Here is a 10,000-nt window from a genome sequence, read left to right as displayed (position 1 = left end):
CTACTTGTGTTAAATCTACATTTCTAGAGCTATTTATTTCAACAATCATTGCTAAGATTCTCATTGCTACATATGGGAGACTACCATTACAACAACGTGGATAGTGGTCAGATTTTCAGAATTATTTCTATAGCGAGCACTGCTAGAATTCTTCTTGTTACATAAGGGATACTATCGCTATAGTCATACGGATTAGTATTATTACCGTAAGTATTACTATTATAAATTTTTATGGTTACATATGGGACACTAACGGTGCAGTTCTACGTATAGTGGCCACGTTGCCAGAACTATTATGTAACTATCAATAGAACCAAAATCGTTAGTGCTGCATATGGAAAAATTTCATTACACTTAGTGGAATAACGACCAGATTCACAGAACTGTTATTGTAATTATAACTGCTAGAATTTTAGCTAACATTACAGCTGTACATTTGCAAAGTTATTTATTACAACTAAAATTACTAGAATTTTGCTGCAATGCATGGTGTCTTCCATTATAGCTAAACTTGTGTTTGCCACATTTAAAGAGCTATTATTCTAATAATCCCTTCTAGAATGTTATTCGTACATATGAAATACTACTTTACGCGTGATATCTAAAGTTATACCTCACGGCTATCATTACAACTATGCGTGTGGTAGAGTTATTACAACAACCATCACTATAAGAATGTCTACTGCTATATGCGAGACTAACATTATAACTAACATTCCAAACTACACGAGTGATGTATACATTTCTAAAGTTATTCATTGCAAGTAATATTACTGGAATTATTACTAAGACATATGGAGTTATTACCTTCACAACTATACATGTGGCAGCCACACTTTGCAGAGCTAATATCGTAGAATTGTTACAGCTATATGCGAGTCTCAACAGTTACAACTACACGTGTGTTATCCACATTTCTAGAGTTATTCATTGCAACTATCACTGCTAGAATTGTTACTGCTACATACGGTATACTATCATTACGACTATACATAACATCTTCAAATTCTTTAGCTGTTGTTGCTACAGTTACATCAGCAGTTATTACAACTACATGTGGGCTCTTATATCGCTATAACTACTCATGTGATATAAATATTTTCTTGCTGATATCGCAACTGTTAGTGACGCTGATCTGTGTTACTGCTATAACAACAACTATTTTGATAGTATACTTTCTTTAACTATTTACCTTATACTTGTTACCGTCATACTGACTTGTATCATTAGATCCACACACGAGATAGTATACATCGTTATCCTGTAGCGCTACACTTAGGGTACCATATTTTGAATTAAACGTCGAATAATAGACATTCCTTTACAAAATTCATTACAGTTATTACCGGTAAAGCCGGGTGGCTATCATTAAAACTACATGTGAAATAAATTACATTCTTGAACTTGTATCGCTACATCTGGGATACTAACATGAGAAATAATCGTGTTATAAATAACATCGGACCGCAATTGTTCTCTCCGTGTTGTTACGATTAACTAATAGACCATTAATCACTAATAATAAATTCCATTTGCATTCTTTAAAATGTTATACATCTGAGTTACTATCATTTCAACTACACGTGCAATAATATGCATTTCTGGATTATTACAATTACATCCGGGGTATTGAAATTCCAAGTAAATGTGTGATGTTTATTCCTAAGCTTTTTATCGCAACAGTTTATAACAATACTTTTTTTGTTACCGTTACATCCGGGCATTTACCACTACAAGAACACATGTGTCACATCCATCCATCCATCCAGCCAGCCAGCTATCTATCCATCCGCCTACAATCGCTGTCAGTCAGTTTCTCAACAGCAGCTCAGCTACCATCGATAGCGCAACATCCGAGATACTGCTTTTGTATCTTCTTGCCACACGTGCTACATTACAACCCATTCTCGTCTGCTGCTGCTGTCAATGCATCAACAACTTGTCCTCACTGTGCATCCGAGCGCTGCCCTCCGGGGAAGATGTTGTTGTTGTTATTGTTGTTGTTGTTGTTGTTGTTGTTATTGTTGTTTAACCCGTCCTCATGTCGACTATCATTGAGCAAGCCTATGATCAAAAGTATTCCAGCCATGGCCATCCCATATTTTTCCAACGTACAGTGAACACAGGATTTACGGTGCGGTGTGATTTAAGTGAGTTTTGGCTACAGTTTCTAGCAGAGCACAAACCATGTCGAAGCTCCCTCGCTGGATTTTGTTGTTGGTGGTGTTGGTGTGGTCTAGCCCCGCCCCAGGTCAACCCTGACTGAGCAGGCCTATGATCAAAGGCGTTCCGACAGTGTCCATCCCATTCTTTTCAGACATTATCTATCTCAGACAGCATCATCAAACATGTAATCCTAGTTTTGATTATGTATTTTTTTTCAAGACACTTCGGTGTTGAGCGATATTTGGTTGCTATTTCTAACAGATCGATGACCACGTAAAGGCTTGCTCTCTCATTGGCTCTACGAAAACACGTTTTTTTTTCCTTCTTTTTTTTTAATTTCCATCGACGTCGTCAACACCCACCCACAACATTCGCCAGCAGTTGTTTGACAATAGATCTATATCCACTATTTGACAAAGTCCCGTGGCAACCACTGCAAATTCCCGAATGCTTGCCTCTACATCTAAATCTGTTGCATCTACATCAATTTTGCTGTTGTCTACAAGGTGTTACCGATACATCCGGGCACTGGCATTTACATTTTACACGTGTTATTATTCCACATAGCTGCTACGCTGTTACTTTTACTGACACGGAGTTACTACTATGGTCGACATGATTACGTGAAAGCATATAGATATGCATACACACACACACACACACACACACACACACATATGTATAGGCATATACTCACTTTATATGCTACTAGTTTCTTAATATCTGTGATTTACTTCTTGCTTAACATATTTCCTCGTTTTCTTAAAGATGTTTGAGGTTTCGGTTATAACTGAGAGCCACACGAAGGACTATGTAAAAAGGAGAAAGCATTTTGATTTCTCGGCCAAGTTGGATCAACATCTTTTAATTAAAGCTGGACAAATATACTAACTTTTTATCTTTTATTTTCCAAAGCTGGAGGTTTGTTTGTTTGATTTTGTTCCTTTTTTCTATGTCAATTATCTTCTCTCATGTATTAATCTATCTATACTTTATGATTCCTAAACGACAAAAAATATCATATTTTGTTTAACATCTTTGTTTACAGGGATGTTTATACGATATCATTAATGGAGAAAGAGTTGGCATTTTGTCATTTATTTATAAATTTATTTTAACTTATTTTATATTCCAACATTAGCCAGATTGACATAAGTCATGGGGGCGAGACAGCAGAATGTTCCATTCGAATGTTATAATATTTAATTTCATTTCACACGTCTCGAGTTTTAAACGCACCTTCACCCGCAAACAATCGATATAGTCCCACTAATATATGTGTGTGCATGAATATGTGTACGTACATACATACATATACATATACACACACTCACACACATATATTTAAGCATACACACATACATTTATTTATGTATGCTTGTATATTTATATGTATATATGTGTGTGTATATATATATATGTATGTGTTCATATAAATGTATATATATATGCGTGTGTGTATATATATATATGTATAAATATATATGAACACATACATTTATACAACTACATACACACACACACACACACACACACGCACATATATATATATATATATATATATATATATATATATATATAAGTGATCGATCGGCAATACAATGTTTCAGTCAAACGTCAGCATTTTACTTCGTCCAAAGTAATCCGTATGACCATATACGCCGCTTCTTCTTCTTCTTCTTCTTCTTCTTCTTCTTCTTCTTCTTCTTCTTCTTCTTCTTCTTCTTCTTCTTCTCTTTATTATTATTATTATTATTATTATTATTATTATTATTATTATTATTATTATTATTATTAAAACGGTGAGCTGGCAGAATCGTTAGCACGTCGGGCAAAATGCTTAGCGGCATTTCTTCCCACTCATCAGTCTCCGAGTTCAAATTCTGCTGAGGTCAACTTTGCCTTTCCAGCCTGCGGAATCGATAAAATAAGTACCAGCCTAGTACTGGGGCTGATGTAATCGTCTTCCTCCCTTCAAAATTAGTGGCCCTATGCACAAATTACAAAGAATTATTTTTCAGGAAGCAAGCTGGCAGAATCGTTAGCACGCCGGACAAAATATGTAGCGGCATTTCGTCCGTCGCTAGGTTCTGACTTCAAATTCAGCTAAGGCTGACATTTACTTTCATCCTTTCGGTGTCAATAAATTAAGTACCAGTGAAACACTGGGGTCGATGTAATCCACTAGTCCCCTCCCACAGAATTTCAGACCGTGTGCCTTTAGCAGAAGGATTATTACTACTACTACTACTACTACTACTACTACTACTACTACTACTACTACTACTACTAATATTAAGGCGGTGAGCTGGCAGAATCGTTAGCACGCCGGACGAACTGCTTAGCGGTATTTCGTCTGTCGCTACGTTCTGAGTTCAAATTCCGGCGAGGTCGACTTTACCTTTCATCCTTTCGGGGTCGATAAATTAAGTACCAGTTGAGTACTGGGTTCGATATAATCGGCTATCCCCCCTCACAAAAAAAAAATCAGGCCTTGTCCCTATAGTAGAAAGGATTATTATTATTATTATTATTATTATTATTATTATTACAGAACAAAACAAAATTCTTGACAGCGTTTCTTTCTTCTCCTTACGTTCTAAGCTCAAATGCTACCGATATGAAATTTACCTTGTATCCTTTCGTGGGCGCTAAAATAAGTACTAAATGAGCTCTGGGCTCGGTCTTATCGACTTACACCCGATTGTATTTGTTGACCTTGTGCCAAAATTTGGAACAGATCTTATCACTTAACTTGGCCGTATTGTTAGAAACACAGGTTTTGCAGTATTCAGTTGCAGCCCTTTATGTTCATGATTTCAAATCTCGCCGAGTTTAAATTCACACCTCATTTTTCCGAAGTCGATAACAGAAAGTATTGCGAAAGTATCTGCTAAGTATAGAAGTCAAGTTAACACACTAACGCACCCCACTCCATTATATGTAGTCTTTAACATCTATCTTAGAAATTATTATATTTGTGTCGTTATTAGCATGGTTGAGAGACAAAGTCGCCAGAATGCCGAACAAAAGATCTTGTGATATTTTTTTTGTTCGCTGTGCTACGTTGTCAGTTAAAATTCCTCCTGGAGTCGGGTATCAATATCCTTTTTTACTGATGAAATAGGAGAGAGATGCGATATAAAGTACCAGTCATATACTGAGGACCATTAAATCGATCACACTTCTCGGCATATTTTGGGCCACCTTTTGAAAGCCTTATAATAATAATAATAATAATAATAATAATAATAATAATAATAATAATAATAATAATAATAATAATAATAATAATAAGTGCAGGCGTGGCTGTGTCGTAAGAAGCTTGCTTCCCGACCACATGGTTCCGAGTTCAGTCCCACTGCGTTGTACCTTGGGCAAATGTCTTTCACTATAGTCTTGGGCCGTACAAAGCTGTGTGAGTGGATTTGGTAGAGGGAGACTGAAAGAAGCTCGTCGTAAAAAAATATATATGTGTGTGTGTGTGTGTTTGTGTTTTGTGTGTGTGTTTGTGTATGTGTGTGTTTGTGTTTTTCCCCCACCCGGCCATCGCTTGACAACCATTGCTGGTATGTTTACGTCCACGTAACGTAGCGGTTCGGCAAATAATTCCGATAGAATAATCACTAGGCTCACAAAGAATAAGTTCTATGGTCGATTTCTTCAACTAAAACCCTTTAAGGCGGTGCTCCAGCATGGGTGTAGTCAAATGACTGAAACAAGTAAAAAAGAATCTTTATACTGGTGAAGAAATGCCTTGTAGCATTTAGTCATGGCTTTTCGCGTTCCATGTTCAAATCTCATCGAGGCCAGGCATGTACTAGAGTCCATATAATATTCTGTTCTCTTCCTTTCTACATTTCTGGCCTTGAATCTAACGTCGGAAGAAATGCTTTGTAGGTATTTTCTCCCGCTTTTTACGTTTCAACCTGAAATATCGGTCTGAGTCAAATTTGCCTTTCAATATCCCGGAAGACAGAATAACATACCAGTTAAGTACTAGAGTCGATAATAAGGGCCAGCCTCCTCTCTTCAAATTTGCGGGCCTTGTGCCTAAATTACGAATAATTAATGTTATTTCTAATACTCAACAAGCGACAGACGGTGTTGATAGTCCATGATGTTCCTGCGTGTTTGCTACCTCACAGCTCCGAGTTATAAATTGTACTGGGTGTACTGGGTGTACTGGGTGTATAAATTGTACAGGGTGTAGCATAAAAGAAAGATTTAGTTGAAGTTGATTGTTATATAATTTTTGAGATTTGGCATTTCTTCATATCGAAGCTAAAAATTAATCATTGATGTCTGGGGTTAAAACGTAGGAATGGTGTTAAGTTTCTCAAGTACTTGCCCCCACACTATCACGCCCAAACTACTAATAGCATGGTTTTACGATGATATATTGATAACTTTATGGTTGTGCTATTGTATTATTATTATTATTATTATTCTACTGTTGTTGTTGTTGTTGTTCTCATTTGTTTTAGCTTTTTTTTTCTAATGAGAGAGGCGGACATGTCATTGTTTCTCCTTCATTAATTATATAAGGCCATAAATCTCTCGCTTACATATTGTGATCGTCATTCAACCGGACATGTAGAAGATGTACGAGTAAAAACAAATTTAAACAAAAATAAAATGATGTTATTGATAAGTTAACTAAAATAGAAAAGTAAAGTAAAAAAAACAGAAATGAATCAGTTTGCAAATGATGGATGTGTGTGAATGATTCAACACAGTAAGTATATATGTTTATGTGTATTTGTATGTGAGTATGTCTGGTTTATAAAGCACTTAATAAGACTACTCTGGACGGCAATATAATGACAGCTATCTGGAACAGTCGTTAGAGTGTCGGTTACAATAATTCTCGTTATCAGTTCCGGCACTTTACGCTCCGAGTCAAAATCCGGTCGTAGGCAATTTCCATTCGCATTCATACCGTGTTCGATAAATAAAGTAACAAATATAGTTGATCGTTCATCTCTCTTACTACTCTTCTTTGCATTAAGGAAGCCAATTCATAATGTTTTACGGCATTATATAGATTGTTGTGTGGTAATAGTTTCGATTCTCTGTGCTCTACTTTCAAATCACACCAAGGCCAACTTTTGCTTCATCATTTTGGGATCAATAAATAAAATACAAATCCCGCACTAGGGATGATATCTCTCTGTCTCTTTTTCACTCGCATTTTCTTTCTAGTTGTCAGACTGTCTCTCATTCTGGAAGAAATTAGCTGTGCTCAAACGTGAAGAGAATTGGGATACACCAGGTCATGAATCCATCAGAAGTTGAGGGCCGAAAGCGAATTTGAACTGTAAAAAAACCGAACATGAGAGGGAAGATCCACTCATTGAATTATATACTTCACAAATGGAGAAGATTGAATGGGGAGATGGGGGTTAGCAATCTTTTCTCAGAAAAAAAAAAATTTGCAACTGGAACCATCCAACAACAGACTGACGTGCTGCACAGAATATAGTACTAAGCGATAACAAAGCTATAAAGAAGAGGGATACAATGCAACAGAAATAACTATAACTGACTTCTTCCTTGCCTAACACTTTCTTACACAAAACCGATCAAGTAATGATAAATTCAGTCAAATAAAATCGATACACAAGAAATAAATAAAACAACAGAAAAACAAAGCACAAACCACTAAATGTTACCTCTGTAGTCAACTGAAGGATTCCAGTTGACAGAGATTTATTGAAATCCGGAATATAAAATCTGTTCAGTTATCTAAGTTGATTAAAATCATTTTCAAGCCCATGTGTCACCAACATCCCAAGTTATTATATCGCCATACGGTATAAAATCACATGGAATCAAGCTGATTTTGAAGCATGTGCATAAATACCAATATACATGCATACATATTTCATGTATCTATCTATCTATCTATCTATCTATCTATCTATCTATCTATCTATCTTTCTTTCTCTCTCTCTCTCTCTCTCTCTCTGTATATATATATATATATATATATATATATATATATATATATATATATATATATATATATATATATATATATATATATATATACACATATATATATACGTATATACATATAAGTATACGCGCGCATAGATAGATAGATAGATAGATTGATTAAATTATAGATAGATAGATAGACAAACAGAAGACAGACAGACAGACAGACATACAGACAGATAGATAGATAGATGGATGGATAAATATAGAGAAAGAGAGAGAGAGAGTTGTGTATGTATGCACATACAGATGGATGGATGGATAGATGGATAGAAAAACGTGAGATTCATGACTAATCTCGGAATTTGAGACATCGTAAAGCTTTATTGTGAAATAAAGCAATATATATATATATATATATATATATATATATTTACATATACATATATATATATATATATATATATATATATATATATATATATATATATATATATATATATATATATATGTATGTATATATATATATATATATATATATATATACATACAAACTTAAACATTGAGTTGAAGTTGTCCTGCCTTTACACTCGAGATTCATAAATAATGTAATATAACTTATATACATACATATACATGCAAATGTATGTATACATATTTATGTGAACGTATGCATATATATATATACAGAGAGAGAGAGAGAGAGAGAGAGAGAGAGAGAGAGAGAGAGAGAGAGAGAGAGAGAGAGAGAGAGAGAGATGTTTACCGAATTAAGAATCTTTCAAGCCTTGAAAATAAGCTACAAGTATACATTTTAAAAGTATTTGCCTGTGTATAGATTATTTAAATATCTTCAATCTCATTTTCGACATGTACAGTATGAATTGTTTATACACAGGAAAATACCAACGCCATGCAAAATATAAATGAGTAACAGCCACGAAAGTAATATGAGAATTAGAAGACCTTGTCAAGTTTGAAAATCACTACGTGAAATTATGTAGGTATATACATACATACATACATGCATGCATGCATACATAAATACATATATACATACATACATACATACATACACACACATACCTATATATATATATATATATATATATATATATATATATATATATATATATATATATATATATATATACATATATGTGCATGTCTGAGCGTGTGTGTGTATATGTATGTATATATATATTGTTCAAATTTACAGAAAACAAAAGGCGAAGACAGGTGAAGGAGCAACAGGCAGGTGCCTTATATGTGTACGCATGTATGTATGCATGCATGTATGTATATGTAGATGTGTGTGCATCTATATATATATAAGTATATATATATAAAACAAATAATAAATGAGTATATGCATATATACGTATAGGTATGTGCATACCTACGTCTACCTGTATATATAGGTGCATATCTGGGTACAGGACATTGCAAACTAAACGTAGAGAAAAAAAAATAATAATAACCACAGTACAGAAAACACACAGGCCACATAGAGAACATTTTCCTTCATCAGCTACCCCCATTCTAACACAGACGTTTCGAAGAATATATATGTGTGTGTGCGCGTGTGTGTGCATACGTATATATACATATTTATATAAATATACCTTAAATATGTGTGTATATATATATATATATATATATATATATATATATATATATATATACGTATAGAAACTTTCATGTATATGTATGTGTGTGTGCGTGAGTGTGTATGTATGTGTGTATGCTCGAAAGCACATACATACCACTTACGGACTCAAATCCACACATAAGAATCTGAATGTACATATGTACTTGCCTATATATTTCTAGGTAGAAAATCTGCATTATCATTATTATTATTATTATTATTATTATTATTATTATTATT

The 10,000-nt window shown here is 34.3% G+C and overlaps 1 protein-coding gene across 8 annotated transcripts in view; it reads left to right on the top strand.

Moving 5' to 3' along the window:
- Positions 1 to 10,000, top strand: part of LOC106870663 (uncharacterized) — a 1,027,926-nt gene that overhangs the window by 55,981 nt on the left and 961,945 nt on the right. For 3 of the 8 annotated variants that reach the window (XM_089362751.1, XM_089362722.1, XM_089362744.1), the window contains exon 1: positions 1,901 to 3,087. The exons of 4 other annotated variants lie outside the window; for them this stretch is intronic. The gene's annotated coding sequence lies outside the window, so the exon portion shown is untranslated. Of the gene's footprint in view, positions 1 to 1,766; positions 3,088 to 10,000 lie in introns of those variants that run through there. One more of the 8 variants, XM_089362737.1, reaches the window with a different exon arrangement.

This window comes from Octopus bimaculoides, chromosome 1, assembly GCF_046866305.1.
Source record: "Octopus bimaculoides isolate indiv1 chromosome 1, ASM4686630v1, whole genome shotgun sequence".
Classification (NCBI taxonomy): domain Eukaryota; kingdom Metazoa; phylum Mollusca; class Cephalopoda; order Octopoda; family Octopodidae; genus Octopus; species Octopus bimaculoides.
The sequence above is the reverse complement of the archived record's forward strand: the minus strand, read 5'-3'. Positions and strand labels throughout refer to the sequence as shown.